Source organism: Diceros bicornis, chromosome 14, assembly GCF_020826845.1.
Source record: "Diceros bicornis minor isolate mBicDic1 chromosome 14, mDicBic1.mat.cur, whole genome shotgun sequence".
Taxonomy (NCBI): Eukaryota; Metazoa; Chordata; class Mammalia; order Perissodactyla; family Rhinocerotidae; genus Diceros; species Diceros bicornis.
Window position 1 is genome coordinate 47,032,369 of NC_080753.1, and position 17,949 is coordinate 47,050,317.

Below are 17,949 nucleotides of genomic sequence, written 5' to 3' on the forward strand. Positions count from 1 at the left end.
CTTATAATTAGGTCTAGGATCCACTTTGTTACTTTTTGTATATAGTAAAGGTCTAAGTTCATTTTTTTACATATGGATATTCAATTGTCCCAGTGCCATTTCTTCTCCTTCCTCCTCCTTCATGCTCTTCTTGTCACACATATTTATATATACCTGAATAAACCCAAAAATCTAGTGCTATAATTGTTGTTTCATACAATTGTCGTTTTTTTAAAGAAGAGAAAAATGTGAAAAATACACATTTATAGGGTACTTTATATTTAGCCACATAATTACCATTTCCAGCACCCTTCCTTTCTTCCTGGGAATTATCATTTGGTACCACTTCCTTTCCGCCTGAAGAACTTCCTTTAGTATTTCTTGTAAAGCAAGCCTGCTAGCAACAAATGCTTTGTTTATTTGGGAATGTCTTCATTTTGCTTCATTTGTGAAGGATATTTTTGCTGGATATAGAATTCTTAGTTGACAGTTCTGTTCTGAGTATTGAGATATCATTCCACTGCCTTTGACTTCTATTGCTTCTGATGAGACGTCAACTATTAATCTTATTGTTGTTCCCTGTACATAACGTGTCATTTCTCTCTTATGCTATCATTTCTCTCTTATGCTCTGTCTTTCAACCATTTGACTATGATGTGCCTAGCTGTGGATCTCTGTGATTTTCCTACATGGGATTCATTTAGCTTTTTGGATATATAAAGTAATGTTTTTCAACAAGTTTGGGAAGTTTTCATCCAGTACTGTTTTAAAACTGGGTTTTTTTGTACTTTTTCTGTATCCTCTTATTCTGTGACTCCCATGACATACTTGTTGGTGAGCTAAATGTGTTCCCACAAGACTTTGTGGTCCTTTTCAATTCTCTTCTGTTCTTCAGATTGGATAATTTCTCTTGATCTATCCTCAAATTTACTTTTTTCTCCTGCCATCTCAAATCTGCACCTGAGCCCCTCTAATGTTTCATTTCAGTTACTGTACATTTCAACTCCAGATTTCCTATTGGTTCTTTTTTATAATTTTTATCTTTTTGTGATTCTGCATTCAAGTCACTGTCATCATCCTTTTCTTAAACGCTTTTAACATGGTTTCACTTTGTTCTTTGAAAGCTTTGTCTGCTAAATCCAACATTTTTGGTCACTCAAAGACAATCTGTACTGACTGCTTTTTTTTCCCCCTGAATATGGTTATACTTGGTTTCTGTGCATGCATCATAATATTTTCTTGAATACTGAAAATTTTAGGTAATAAATTGTAGCAACTCTCAATTCAGATTTCTCCCCAAAGGTTGTTGATTTTATTTAGTAACTTACTTGGACGAAATCTAAAAAATTTGTCTCTCCAGAATGAATGGTCATTGATCTCTCTTATTCCCACCCCCAACCCCACCCAAAGCATAACTTCCCAGCAGTCAACTCTATATCTGCATAGCTTTTTGTTAAGTCAAAGACTGGTCACATATTTGCTCAAACACCTTGAACCAGTAAGATTCCTACTATGTGCTGATGGATCTGTGTATGAGCCGATGGAGGGCACTCAAAGTTAGGGCCATTTTCAAGTCTGCCCCGTCTTTTACTTTCTCCTGGGCTTTCCTGGGTCCTCTCCCACCTTCTCAGGATGTGCAGGCAGGCTCCAGCAGGCAGATAAGTCTGGATGGATTGGGGCCACTGCAGTCTCTGCTGTGCATGTGCACAACCTCCAGTAAACTTAAGGTCTGTGGAAACTTATCATACATCCTATCTCTGTCTCACCTCCCAGAAGTCTCTGTTAAATCCATGGCTAGTCCGCCTCTCTACTGTTTGTGCCAAACAGCCTGCAACTTCAAGTGGGTAGAGCCACAGATCCTCCCCGTCGCTTGCCATAAAAATCTGCACTTTAACTGACAGTTCTCCAAATCAACTGAGCCATCTTGGGAGCAGCAGTGAAGCTGAAAGTTTTCACAGCCTGCTCTGCCCTGGTTGAACAACACTGCCCACAGAGCTGGGAAAGGAAAATGGGAGTAGCCCAGGCACAAACACCACAGACTCACACTGTTCTTATCCAAAGTTCAGTTGTTTTCATGAATGAACACTTTTCAATTTGCTGAATGCTTTTAGTCAATTTCCAGAGAGCTGGAATGGTTTGTTTTTGACCATTTGTCCAGCTTTATTGTTTCTTGTGGGGAGATTTGTTGATCTCCTCACACAATCATGCCACAAACAAATCAAAGCAAACTTTTTAAAAGCAATTATTTAAAATAACTTCAAAAACGTAATTAATGCAAATATAAGATTCTAAGCAATTACATACGTTTCATCACCCCTCATTTCAGAAAGATATATTGCTTAAACATCTCCTGTATAGACAGTTTTTCATAACCAGAAGTAATAAAACCATCAGTCATAGCGTTTTTTGCACTAATCACTTTAATAAGAAACATCAAGCACTTCATTCATTCTGGAAATTCTTGCTCTCATGGAGAAACATAGCTAGACTCAAACAAGCATTTGGCATACCAGATTTCACAGATTTTCAAGATAAGTTCAACTCTTCAATCAAAAGTCCAGTTAATGAAGAGGTGAGCAAGATTGGCACGATAACATAATAGTTCTCTGAGAGATGCCAAAAGTTCAATAATGACTATGCAAAGGCATGCTATTTTCATACTAGCAGAGACAAATTTCATTATATCCTGCTGAGACTTCAGTAATATGCAGCTTGCACTAATAACATTTGATAAATTATTCATCTTCACTATCTACATGCAAATAAAGGACTGTATCTCTGCCTGATGATACAATGAGTTATTTTCCAATCCAGTGATTCATTAAAGAGCAGCAGACCTAACAACAGTCTGTTTTTTTTTTTAATTGAAAACTATAGTACACTAAAAACACACTAGGAAATAACATAAAAAATCCTTCATTATATTTGGCCAAAGATGAAAGGAAGGGAATTCAACCACAGAACAATTATTTTTTAAAAAATGGACTAGCAGAATAAAACTTTCATTTGCTATATACTATCTCTTTTAAAAATCCTTTTGCAAACAGAATTCTGTTTCAAATCGACTCCTTAAATCTATAGACCATAGAATAAACACACATACTGCAAATCATTACCTACTATACGTGCAGCTATCAATATTGTTACCATCTAAAACAAACTGAAATTTGACAGAATAAAGAATAAATCTGAAAAAGAAGTCTTAAAGAAGGCATGTCTTTGGGACACCAAGGAGAGGAAACAAGGACTCAGGCAGAGGAAAACATGCTGAGGGCGCAAAGATGTGAAAGGTAAAAATGAAATTTCTGGAGCAAATTTATGCTCAGAATGAACATGCTATACTTAGGAAGGGACCATGAAGCAACCCCATAAATACACACTCATACATTGCTTCTTTGTTTGATCCCGCCTGGTTAGCCATCAATGCCTAACACCGTGATGGAAAAAGAATGGCTGCTCAATGAGTACTAACTTATTTTGTGACTACTGCAAATTTCATCACCTTTTGTGGCTAGATTGAAGAGAAAGGGAGTGAAAAAAGACAGCAGAACAACAGAGTTGGAAAGAAAAATAGAGTGACAATATCAATTTTTACATCATTTCAATCGCATGTGAATAAGAAATTAAAGGAAGAAGTATTAATAGGAACGGATGGGAAGAATGATGCACAGTGTGACCAGATCAACTGATAATAACACGAAATCACTGAGGAGAGAGTGATAAAGATGTAAAGTGATTAAAACAGAAATATGCAATTTTAATACCCAGATGAAAACGGAAGATTGCCTTATATGTAGAATGGGACATACTCAAACATTATATTTCTGAGATCTTTTATATTTTCCATTTTAAATGTAAATTTACATTTCATCTCCTCTAAATAGTGGTCAAATGTATCTTGGTGGGTTTATTAGCCATTTTTAATAAACATCTCTCTAAGTTGCTACTTCCAAGTGCCACATAAAATTCAGCCCTGTTAAAAATCAAATTTAATTTTAAGCCTGAGGCTTTCAGCAGTTATTTATAAAACAGCTACAAAACCCGGATTTTGTGCTGGTTTTTACATTTGATCTAATCCACTGAAGAATGTTACTAGACCATTTTATTAAAATTATTATATATTAAAAAATTTTGAACCAAAAGCTAGTTGTTTTTATATAATTCACTATTACACGCATATTTGTAAATTCATAATATTTGTCAATTTCACAATTCATCTATGTGAACAAAAATAGGCATATTTTGTACAATAATTGCTATACTAGTTGAATCAATATTCAATTTTGTTTATGGATCTTGAGGAGCAAAAAATCTTTTCCAAATTCCAGAGTGTTAACTGCAGTGAACATTATCAGAGCTGAGCGAAAACATCCCACCCACATATACTAGAAAGCCCAGTCGGTCAACATGTAAGGAAGCGAATTATAATGGTCATTCACAAAGAAAAAAGAATCAACCTCTGGAATATAAGCACATATATTGAGTGACAGAAATAGAACCAACTACAAAATATGTATTTATTAATCAAATTATGTTTCTACACAGAAACCAATATTCCCTCCTTTGGTTCTCAAAGCTAAAGTGGGTTGTACAAACGAGCTTTAGAATATCATTACATATTACAGAAGCACCAGTGATCTGGCAACTCAGATTCCTATTGTTTATTTTTTCCCCCTTTAATTTCTTTTCCTTCTAAAGGCTCTATAAACAGCCAGACTTTCCTTCAATACTTTATTCATCCTACCTAATTTTAAGGGCCATTCATTTAAAGACCATTAATATGTGACCACCCACCTCTACCACCACCAGAGGCACCATGCCAAGTCTTCTTGATCTCTTCTTACTAACTGCTCTCACTTAACACAAATTCAGCCCTATTAACTACACATTCAGAAGACCTGTCTGAACCCTAACCTCTGGGTTGGCCTGCTGGAAAACTTCCTAGTAAAGCAATCCAACACAATGCTGGGGGCAGAGGGTAGGAGAAGATTGGCAGAAAATTCAAGAAAAAGGGGAAAAAAAGTAAATGTACTGCAGACATCAATTCTCACATAAGTAAATCTGGTCACATCAATTCGAGTATTATTTAAGAATATCAGGGCCAGCCCTGCGGTTTAGTGGTTAAGTGAGCGTGCTCTGCTACTGGCGGCCCGGGGTTCGGATCCCGGGCATGCACCGATGCACCACTTCTCCGGCCATGCTGAGGCCGTGTTCCACATACAGCAACTAGAAGGATGTGCAACTATGACATACAACTATCTACTGGGGCTTTGGGGCAAAAAAAAAAGAAAAAGGAGGATTGGCAATAGACGTTAGCTCAGAGCCAGTCTTCCTCAGCAAAAAGAGGAGGATTAGCATGGATGTTAGCTCAGGGCTGATCTTCCTCTCACACACACACAAAAAAAGAATATCAGAAGGGCATGCTCAATTTAATCTGTTTTTCTACAAAATGTTTGGAGTTATTACTTGACATATCCTTCACAAGCATTTTTAACTACTTAACTACAAAGAAAAACAAAAATGTAGCCAAAAGTTTCTCTCCACTCCATTCAGTGTCATTCCTCATATATAGGCACTTCTCAAGAAAGCAAGCATGCACTGATATTCACACTAAAGTGTGACCCTCCCTTGAAATATTTTCGTTTTAGAAGAAGAAAGCAAAGTCAAACAAAGAAATTGGATTAAATGGAAGAAGCAGCTCTGTCACAAGTCTAGGTTGGAAAACTTTATGTGAAATGCTAGAACTGACTCAAAAACACAAGATCAATACAATTCAAACTCCAATTTTAGCTATTAAGATTTCAGCAAGTATGAAGAATTTAAAATGTTAACTAGAACAATGACACCTAGAAAAAGATATTAAAATAAGAAAAGAATGATAAGAATCAATTGTCCAAAACGACAGAATTCAAAGTACAAATCAAAGTGTAAGTGAAGAGAGCCCACTAAGGTACTGATGTTACCAGCGAGAGCTTCCAGAGTTTAACAAAGCATGAAGGAGCCAACACCTTACCTGACAGGCAGGTGGGCTGGAGATGAAGCTAAGATAAGGTCATAATACAAAGTTTTAATCCCTAGAAGTTTGAGGATTATTTAATATCAAAACTCCTGTTGCACAAAAAAACAAAAAAGAATGTGAAATTTATGTATGATCTACAACTGTATGTATGAAATTTACATACGGAAGATGGTAAGACGAAAACATTTGTTGGAATGGAACATTCATAGGCAATTTTTTTCTTCCATTTGTATGGCATTGCTGGTACAGCTAACAATGACAATTATTTTAAGGTCATCATAGCAAACAAAGAATACATTTAACAAATAATCCACATAAGCAAAATGTCTTCTTACCTTAATGGAGACACCTTCTGGGGGCAAATTGCCATAAGCATTTAATTTTATGTTTAATTACATCTTTTGCAAGTGGATATACCTTTTATGACAGTGGCAGGAGATTTGTGTCGTGCCAATTTATTCTTCACATAAATCAGTGTATATCAAAGCACTCAAAAGTCAAAGCAGTCCCACGTCAATAACTCCACATTAGTACTGACCCTTAAAAGAACTCCTCAGGTCATTGGCTGTCTTGCTACCATAGGCTCTCTTAAATTCTAAATTTCTTAAATAGCTCCAAAGCTTTAATGTTTACAGCAATAAAGCTATGTATGCTTCAGTTTCAATATGTAAAGCATCCATGGCAGCAACAGAGAACTTAATCATTGCTCATGCTCAAACCTATATTCCCCGAATTGCTGCAACCAGGTGATGAAAGCAGAGATGGCATTCAAGCTGCTATAAAACAACAACAGTAAAAAACAAGACACAAGGAACTTGAAAGCCACATTTAACTTTTAAAAACTGAAGCTCAAATTCCCACTAGCAATCAGGAATGAAAATTTCAAGTTTCCTCCCGTTGTTATTCAACTCAAGCCACCATAAAGTGTCACAGAGGAGAGAGGAGAAGCAGAGGAAGTTGGAGAACTGTCTCATCTATGGATCTTAAAAAATACCTGTCTGTCCTTGCTACATTTTATTTCGTCTCCAATCATAAGTTGACACATCCGTACAGCAGGCAGCATAAAGGCAATCACAATGGGGGGAGGTTAGGGGGCCTCTGCAGCTTACTTACTGGCTTTAAATTCACAGTTAGTCCTCAACCCCTTGTGACAGGTGTTATCATTGTCCTCCTATAGAAATGGCGACAATGAAATAAGTGTAGAAACGTAAGAAAAACAAAGAGGATGTACATATGTATTTATATGTTAATGCGCATGCGTAACGGAAACCACAGTTCCACAATATTATAGATGAGCTTAAAAAATAAAGTATGTATGAAGTATTATTTTATCAATATTTAATACAACATAAAGACTCCTAAAATACAACACCCCTCAAAAAAAAATCTATCCTGTCCTAAGTCACCACATTGACTTGTGCCCTAAAGGAACTTAAGGTCTCGAGGAAAAGACTTGTATACAAGTAACGGGAATGAAGTGTCAGAGACAGCCTGATCAATGTTTCTAGGAACAGTGGGACACCATGAAAGAGTGGTCAACTTTCCTGGGAAAGATCAGGAAGGCTTCAAGGAGAGGTGACAATGTAGTGTGGGAGGCTGAGCAAGCAAGATACAATTTACATACATGACTATATATATTTCACAGTACATTTGGACACAACACTACTAACACAGTCAGCATAGTTCTTTGCTAGAATTACTGCTTGTTGTCCATTTTCCACTTCTTAAAACCAGCCTATCACTAAAACCAGATTTCACCGAGAAGATTTATTAAGACTTGGCATGAAGGAGCCCCACTGTGAAAAACCGCACCTTCAAAAATGAAAATGCTTCTAAATATAGTTTAAGAGGTAGAAATTATGTGGGCTTGAGATACACTCTTAGTTTTAATCAAAAGACTGATCAAACATTATTTTTAAAAGTTAATTTTAAGAAATTACAATTAATGTTGGTTATGAAATGTTCAAGACTGAAAGTTATCTACATCAAAATCCTTCTGGTTATAGCTTCAATACTTATCTGGTCTAAACACAAAACTAGGATTTAGAACACAGGCCATATCCTTAAAAAATGCAGAAGGATTTTCCTGACCTAACCCATTTGACAGCAAAAAGTATATAAAATATGTTTCACATTAAAACCTTCAAAAATTACCCTTAAAAAAGACACCCAAGAGAATTTTCTCTATAGAATCTCTTTAACTTTTTATTGGTTAGATTAGCTTTTTATTGGTTGCTTATAGTTAAGGACTGTTTTTACTCACTCATTTCATAAATTAAGTACCTTTACAGCAAAGTAAGACTAAAATATTCTATTCAGAATTTTTTAAAAAATATAACAAATCTTTAACTCCCTACAAAAAAAGTTTTTATGCTGGCACAAAATAAAATGGCAAGTAAAACTGAGAGGAAGGAGAGGGAAAAAGAGATCAAAGGAACAAAATGTGTAAGCGAGGCTACGAAAGGGAACTGGAAACGTGTGAGCAGTGACCTTAAATAACAGGCATGAGAGAAGGAAATAATAATAACAAATGGGTCTCACTTTCATTTCCTTCCATTCAAGGTAAACAGCTTACCAGAACGTAAAAGAACATGAGATTAGAGGACTAAGTTTCAAATTTTAGTACGTTGCTGCCTAACTGTAGAATCAGTAATGCCAGGGTTCCCACGGAGTACAAATGAATTAACGTACACAAAAAGGGTAAGCTACAAAGAGCTAGACAGAAGTTAATTACAGTCGCTACTATAATTAATGCAACTGTAATCCTATCAAGACCTATAGCACTAATGACGTTTCTCAAAAGCAAGAAGGCAAGGAGATTTTCAAAACTTTCAAACACTGTAAGTTAGTCAGATCCCATTTATTTTTAAAGCTCTAGGAGCACTAGGAAATAGGTCACAAATAATCGCACTGATAATAATCAAGTTTGCAAATGATTTTTTAAATATGTAAAGTGGGTTCCAGGTCACCCTATTAAATCACTCACTTGCATTCTGATAGAATTTCATAAATAGTGTGCCAGGAAATGCACATGATCCTGGGTAAGTCTAAGCATACATGCTTAGAGAACCATGGCTGTTTTCCTAACCCAGGACACCTGAGTCATATGATCCTTACCGGGCTGTAACAGGTCGAGGGGCCACATGGCAGATTCTCTAACCTTCAGCTTCCCCAGGTGCTGATACACCACTCTGCCAACTCCCCCTCTGGCTAGGAGTCCCTCTCAGCTACTACTCCTCTCCCAGAAAGAGAATTGCTGCTCCAGGTGATGTTCCCACCTTACATTAAATGCTCTCATATTACATTTTTTTGCCCAGCAATCCCAGTCACCAAGACCAAAACTGCCTGTCTCGAAGTCCTGAAAATAAACATGCCCCAGAGCAGAAATGAAAGTTGCTTGAAAGAAGCATAAAACTCTTAAGCAACACTGGGAAGTACATTGCCTATCACCACCCAGGATGGCATTACAACTGAATGGAGTAAAGGCAAAGGAGTCAGAGAACTGTGCTTTACTCAAGACTCTCTTCACTGGAGAACACAGAGATCTACAGAAAAAAATGCATGGTATGTCTGCCACAAACGTCTTCAACCTCATTTTTAAGTAGGAAGACATGTGGAAAGAAAAAGTAAAACCCGGCACATGGAGATCAGAATTCGAGAAAAAGCTAGTCACATTCTAACAACTTTTGCTAGAGATCACTGTCCAAAATGTCAACATCTCATTCTAATGACAGAACTCAGTTTTATATTGCAGATTCAAACACTCCGAGAATTTCAGAGCTGAAGGGACCTTCTATGTCACACAATTTACAACTCAGGAAATTAAGAATTGATGAGGTTGTCTGGGTCGTTAAACGTGACACTGTTAGCAGCAGAACCAAGTACCTCAACACGGCTCTTCGTATTCTCAATCCAGGACTCTTATCCATCACAGCAACAGACTTCAGTGCAGCTTAAAGAAATGGTGCACTTGAATTTTCAGAGTTACAATAAAGATTTAATGTGTTTGAAACCATCTTTTATAGAGACATTTCAACTATTTCTTTATTACTCAATAAAATGTATGCTCTGCTATAAAACGGTAGTACTGATAAACTTCCACTTAAAAATCCATCCATAGTTGATATTGTAACTGGAGATTGTGCAAATGAGTTTTTTTTCCCCCTCAAACTAATAAGTAAATGAAATTGGTATTTTGTCTCTCAGTCTCAGAAATAACTGCTACATACATGCTGTATACTTTGTAGAGTGCTACAGAACAAACTTTTAAAAGAAAAGATGGCATCTCCAAACGTTAGACACAAAATGTTAAAATCAATCAAGCATTCTTGCTCTATGACAATTACTAACAACATGAGGTTTTCTAAGGAAAGGTCAATGGCATCACCTAATAAACAACATCTTACAACTGTCTGATTAAGTAAATTCTTCTAATTGTCAAACAAAATTTTCAAGAAAAAGAGAAAATCAGATTTAAATTTCTTGTCTACTCACATTCAAGCTGTCAAATTATTCTATATTGTCAGTTTTTTCACTTGGCTGTGATACATCATTTTACTAACCAAAAAATTTTTGTTTTCTAATAAATTTTTCAAGGATGATAATTTTTATGTACATTTTATTTTGCTATTGAAGTTTTAGATACTGCACCTCTAATATGACCTGGTTTCCACTTTATATTTCTATTTTGGGGGAACTCAGCTCTAAAGTACTAAATGAGAATTACCAACACAATACAATTTACTATTGTGTTTAAAAAGTCAAACCAAGACAGAAAATACCACAATTAACCTACAACTTCATGCTCTATTTGAAAAATGTAATGAAGCTGCTAAGTATTTTCTCTAAGTTTATAGTCCCAACTATTCTCACTACATTTTACTAAACGAAAATAGCAGATTGTTTAAATGAAGACTAAAACTTTTCCAGATGCTTAAGAAAGCATGTTTAACATGCATGAAGAGTATAAAAGCAGTGTACCACATGCCAATTCTAAGAGTTAGTTATAAAGAAAGAAGACCATATGAAAAAACTTCTTTTTTAAAGTATATTAAAGTTCTTAAAAAATTATATTAATTTTCATGTTTTCTATGAGAGCCTCAAAACAGGATTCATTGAGCTACTTGGCAATTTTTACTAAAGTTATTTAGTAAAAATTAGAAATTAGAACCTTGGGACTCAGAAACTGTTACATCTGAAAATATCAAATATCTGAAATGAAAATGGTTAACATATGAACTTAAAAATCAGGTTGTTCAAACTTTATAAACTGTTTTACATTAACAATTTTCACAAAAATCTAGACTACAATAATACATTTTTAGAGAATTCAACAATACTTGTAGTCTCACCTTCATGCAATCGGTCAAGGCACTATCAAGAGTTAACACATAAGCCCAATTTCACAGTAGGCAAGTCCTTGTTAATATTTAAACAAGGAAGGATGGGGCTACTTGACCAGACAGATCAGTGGGACCACTAACAGAAGGGTTGGGTCATGGGAAGCTTGAGAGGTTCAAGCTAAAAGTAATTTCCTTTCCTTGTTTTAAACAATCAAATCCAGTGACCCATTATAACAGTGTGTTATGAGAAAACTACAGTAAGATCATCAACCTACAAACTATTCAACACTATGCTCCCCATCCCCACCCTAGAATGGAGAAATCGAACGTTAATGAAATACCCAAGTCTTCACATAAATAAATTCCATTAATAATAAAAGGTGGTTTCAAACCATAAGAAAATGCATCTTTGGTTTTTTTTTTTTTTTCCCCCAAAGCCCCAGTAGATAGTTGTATGTCATAGTTGTACATCCTTCTAGTTGCTGTATGTGGGACGCGGCCTCAGCATGGCCGGAGAAGCGGTATGTCGGTGTGCGCCCGGGATCTGAACCCGGGCCGCCAGCAGCAGAGCGCGAGCGCTTAACCGCTAAGCCACCAGGCGGGCCCAGAAAATGCATCTTTGAAGGGAAAAGGAAATGCAAGTGATGAACACACTAAATCAGTGTAATTAAATTTAAGACAAACCAAAAACATATAAAACTATTCTGAAACTATCATACAGCAGCAGAATCTACCTGGGGAACACATTTAAGCATTTATTTGAGTTTTAAAGCTTTAATGAAACAGAAATATTAGATAAACTTAAAATTACTTAATTACTTTTATTTTTTTAAAAAAAACAGTAAACATGACCATTTACAATGTTTAAAGAAGACTCTTTCAAAAGCATCTACTGGATATTTTGTAGCAGATAAATAATAAGAGGCTGCTCAGTATGTGTGCGCCTAGAAATAGGACTGATAATTTAGCTAATAAAGCTATAGAAATACAGATAATACATGACATGGTGGTTTCTCTGACCATTTTCCAGCCATTATTCCAAACCAGCCCTTATAGAATAAAGTGATATAAAAAATCAACTTCAAGTCCTGTGGTAGAACTTTGCTGTTTGGGACCATAAAGAAAGTTGCCAATTCTTAATTCTAAAACTATTATGATCTGAAAAATGTTATCTAAGAGAGATACAATGAATAAAAAGAAATTCATTCTAGAAATAATGTATATAGAAGTACAGAGGACAAATAAGTAAACTTAGAATCCTATTGTTAATGTGGGGAAAGAAATATGAGAGAATAAGAATGGACATAAACTGATGCATTTATGAAGGCAGCAAAATGCAATGGTTACCAAACTGTAATCACATATTAACATGGCACATAAACTTAAACAGGCTCTTTGGAAAAAACTAAATAAATAACAGCAATAAACTCCTGGCTCTTTTTCGTTATTAGAAGGTAGAAGTTATCACCTATTTAATTACACCACTGAGACTGGGAAGTATTCCCAATAGTTAAAACAAATGTACAGCTTTTTCCACTATATTTAGACTATAGTAACTGTATCAGAGATTACACGTAATGAGAGAATGAATAAAAGAGTCCTTTCAAAAAAGCATATTTTGAAAATCAATAAAATTATTTAATTGAAAAGCAAATACTGAAAAAGCAGATGTGCTTTTGCAGTCCAATACTTTTCTAGATGTACCATGCTCCACATCCAAGATCAATTCACTTACTCATTAAGTTTGAAAAACATCCTCAAGTAAATCTCCACTGGACCTTGTAGGGAGGTTACTTAGTCATTAACACTGATAAAACTACACTTGATACAGTTCTGCCTTCCAGTCTCAAAGTACAAAGAGTTATACACTGAATTAGTATCAAATGCAAAGTACAAAATTTGACAGAGTGAAGATTAATAGCAATGTGTTAAGTAAGAAAGAGCTGTTTGGTGAAGTACCCTGGGAATTTAGGTCAGTTTAATCCAAGATCGCATCAATTACTGAGAAGTTAGGGGAAACAGAAAATCAATTAAACTTGCAGATTGTACCATGCTGGGAAAGTCTTGAATTACCAACACCGGAGGCGTTTGGAATTAGACAGAATGAAACACCTGCAAACATATTAATAACAAACAATTAATAACAATAGAGACCTCTTTTGTTAGAGATTTACTGGGGAAGAAATATGACTTAATAGTAAAAATATTTTTCTAATTTCAATAGGCAATATTTATTTGCAATCATTTGTCTTAAGTTATCCGTCAGACTATCTTTTACAAAGATAAGAATTTTTTAAAAGATTTTTTTTGTTTAGAGGACTTCATATATACGTATCAGAAGAAATACAGATTTATATTCCCTTCAGAGCTGTCATACAAAAAAAAGGTTTTAATGACCATGTAAACTAAGACAAAGGTACATATGAGTATTTTTAAAAGAAAGAAATGAATGTAAATCCTTTAAAAACCAAACTTGTTCCCTCAGATTCAGTTACATATCTTGCTGAATTATCAAGATAATACAGAAGAAAATCCTAAATTCATTATAACCTGGTATCTCCTACAGCAAATGCTATAAATGGCTGGAATTTTCAGGCCACTATTGAAATAATGATGATTCATTCAGAATAACGTGAAATTTTCCATTTTGTTCCAACCAAGAGAGATACAAATGGAATATGCTTTGTATGGTTTTATGCTAATTACAATAGATTTAAATGCATTCAGCATCAATGTATCTTATTAATAAGTTTTTTTAAAACATTACTTGGTATAACATAAGAAGCAACAAGAAGAATACAAATAGGCTGTGGCAGAGGCTGTATGTCCAAACCCCCTTCAAGAAGACATATGAAGAGAGCCCAACAGGAATCAAATGCGGAAACAAGGCAGTAATGGCAAAACCCTCTTGTCAGGCTGTCTTCCATCTGGCCCTTCTGGGCAGAGCTTTGCGTCTCCACAGAGCATTTATCAATCAGAATCCCAGCAAACCAGATGGCACACTGCATAATTGAAGAGATTTTAATAAAGAGACTATTTACTACAGTTTGGCAAGGTTGGGAAAACCAACAAGAGACAATGCAACACGCTCAGGCTAGCGACAATGGGGTGCTGTTTCCACCCCTGGGCCTGAAAAAGCAAAGGAAAGGAACAGTTACAGGAACTTGGAGAAGTAGATGAAGAGAGAGGGCCACCTGACAGAAGGTGTGGCCTTTGGGTGAAGGAAGCAACCAACCCAGGATGAGCACGGAAAGAGGGAGTGAGAGAGGACAACAAATACTCCTATCTCACACTCTAGTCACACCTCCAACTTCCAACTGGCGAAATCCAACTAGACACCAGATAGCAAGGATACTACTGACACAATCCACACAAGTCAGCCTCCATGGACACACTCGAGGTGGAGAAGGGTGGAGAATAGATCCAGAAGGACAAAGAGAACTTATCCACTTCTGTGCAGGATCCTAAGATGAATGTAAAGCAAACTGCAAGTAATATACAAGAAACATAAAATAGCACAGTTGGCTGGAGCAAAAGGTGTATGTATGGAATTAATGGAAGAAAAAGTGAAAATGACAGAATGGGGTAGAAGATAATTAAGATCACACTAAGTCAGAAATTAATTTGGGAGGTAACAGGAAACCACTGAAGGTACACATGCAGGAGAGCACAATAATCCCAGGATGATGGTAGCAGCGTATACAGTCAGACTGAAAGGAGAGTCACTGACAGCAAAGGTCAGTTAGATTATTCCAGCAGTCTAGGCATTAAGGAGATAGTAAAAAATAAACATTAACATGAATCGATCCCCTATATGTCCTGGGTATCTCAAAATTCTTATCCATTTAATCCTCTCCAATTTAAACTGAGAAAACTAAGCCTCAGAAAAGTAACTTGCTGAAAAAACAATAACTAGTTAACTGTTACAAAGGTCACATTATTTCACTAACTTGTGCTGTCTAAATGAAGTATTGGCAATAGAAATAGAAAGTGAAGAACATAAGTTCACTGACAGGCCCAGATCTCATTAACCAGATCTCAGACAAGTTACTTAACTCCTTAGCTCAGCTTCCTCATCTGCAAACTAAGGGTACCTACCAAAATTATTTCTTCCATACCTAAAATTTTCTTATAGCATTAAACATACATCAGCCTTCCCACCCTCATACCAACCTGTCAATGAACATCCCCACCAACTTCATCTTCGATTCATCTCTTGCTGTAGACACTCACAATTAAATCCAATTGCAGTCTACCCAATAAATCCACTCAAGCCAAAACTCTTCAGTGAGAAGACATCCCTAATTAACCCAACCTGGAGGGGACAGGCCTTCCATGATACTGTGATATACAGTCATGTGCCATATAACATCATTTCAGTAAACAACAGATTGCATGTACAATGGTGGTCCCATAAGATTAGTTCCATATAGCCTAGGTGTGTAGTAGGCTATACCATCTAGGTTTGTGTAAGTACACTCTATGATGTTTGCACAATGATGAAATCACCTAATGATGCATTTCTCAGAACTTGCATCCCTATCATTAAGCAACACATGACTGTAATAAGAAATATATATTTGCTATTCGTCCCCCGTTCTTGGTACAGAGCTCCTAAAACTCCTAATTCCCTAAGTGATAGGAGTGACAGGAGTATCTTTTGTTATTCATAATAAGCCCCTTTCAATCATATCTGACCTTATGCTAATGTCACAAAGTAACTCTTAGAGGATGGGGGTGGGTTGCCAGAGAAACCAACCATGTGATTAGAGGATTGGAACTTTCAGCCCCACCCCTCAACCACCAGGGAGGAGAGAGGATCTGAACATTAATCCATCACCAATGGCCAATAATGTAATCAATCATGCCTATGTAATGAAGCCTCCATAAAAACCCTAAATGATGGGGTCTGGAGAGCTTCCAGGCTGGTGAATGCATCAAGGTGCTGGGAGGGTGGCACACTCAGAGGGCATGGAAGCTCCAGGTCCTTTTCCACATACCTTGCCCTATACCTTTTTTCCATTTGGACACTCCTGAGTTGTATCCTTTACACAACTGGTAATACTAAGTAAAAGGCTTTCCTGAGTTCTGTGAGATGTTCTAGCAAATTATCAAACCTAAGGAGGGGGTCGTGGGAAGCCAATTTATAGCTGGTTTGCCAGAAGTACAGGTGACAATCTAGACCTGCAATTGGCATCTGAAGCGGGGGGCAGTCTTGTGGGATTCAGCCCTTAACCTATGAGGTCTGCATTAACTCCAGGTAGTTAGTGTCAGAATTGCTTGATGTAGAAAACCTCCACATTTGGTGTCAGAAGTGTTATGAGTATAGAAAAACAGTTTACCTTTACCTTCCATGATTTCCTATAGAAGTTATATCTCTGCAAGCCATTTGGCAGCCTCCTGAGCACAATGTTAATTATTTTTCATTGCTTTTTAAAAGACTTTATTCTTTAGAGCAGTTTTAAGTTTAGAGCAAAATTGAGCAAAAAGTACAGACATTTCCCATATACCCTCTTCCCCCACACATGCACAGCCTCCCCCAATATCAACATCCTCCTTTTGCAGAGCAGAAGTTTTTAATTTTAATGAAGTGCAGCTCATCAATTTTTCTTTCATGGATCATGCCTTTAGTGTTGCATCTAAAAAGTCAAAGCCATACCCAAGGTCACCTAGATTTTCTCATGTGTTATCTTCATTACCGTTATTAAAAAAAAAAAAAATTGAGCGCCCAGTATGTGCCTGGTACTCAAGACAGAAGATGAATAAGCAACAATACCCTCAAGCATCCTGAAGCACTGTTTTAAGAAGCTCAATTGAACAACCATTAAGGCAGTATTCTCCACTGGGAGAGAGCAGAGAAGTCATAGCATAGTGTGAATGAAGTCAAACTTAAGAGCACAGGCATTGGAGCCAGCCTGCCTGGATTCATACCCTTCTTCTGCCACTTACTAGCTGTGTGCTCTTGTCTCAACTCCCTTGTCTGAAAAATAAGGAAAATATTTATACTCACTTCACTCCACAGTACTGTTGTGAAGATTAAATGACTTAATCCATGTGCGGTGCTTAGCACAGTGCATGTCACACTGTAAGTGCACAATAAATGCTAGTACTTCTAGACTCTCCAAGATGGGGTTGAGGTATAGTTTTAAAAAATATTCAAAATTATCACTGCTAAAAATTCTTAATCATGATATTTCATTTTATTTTGGAATTTCAAAGATTAAGGTATAATCTAATAAATCAAAGATTCAGAATTAATGAATAACAGCATGTGGAAAGTAGTAGATACAAGTCAGGAGGAAAAGTATGTGGTTAAAAATCTCATTTTGGTACAAGTAGTCTTTTTTTTTAAACACAAAATTCTCATTTATAACGAAATGGTTAAAATTTTAAGAGAGAACTTCAATACATTTAACTTAGTATTTCAATATCATATTACTGGTTTTCATTTCTACTAATCTAACAGAGGGAAAATAGACTATAACTATTTAAAAATTAAACCACAGAATTAAGGATGGTTTATTTCCCAGTACTTCAATAAGAATCTGTTTTAAAGAACACTGGCTAATGAAACAAAGCATAATTCTATTTTCTAGCATAATTACAAAA

The 17,949-nt window shown here is 36.1% G+C and overlaps 1 protein-coding gene across 5 annotated transcripts in view; it reads right to left on the reverse strand.

The window, feature by feature from the left end:
• The window catches only part of CDKAL1 (CDK5 regulatory subunit associated protein 1 like 1), a 639,139-nt gene that overhangs the window by 447,432 nt on the left and 173,758 nt on the right, over positions 1-17,949 (reverse strand). The gene's annotated exons all lie outside the window — the stretch shown is intronic.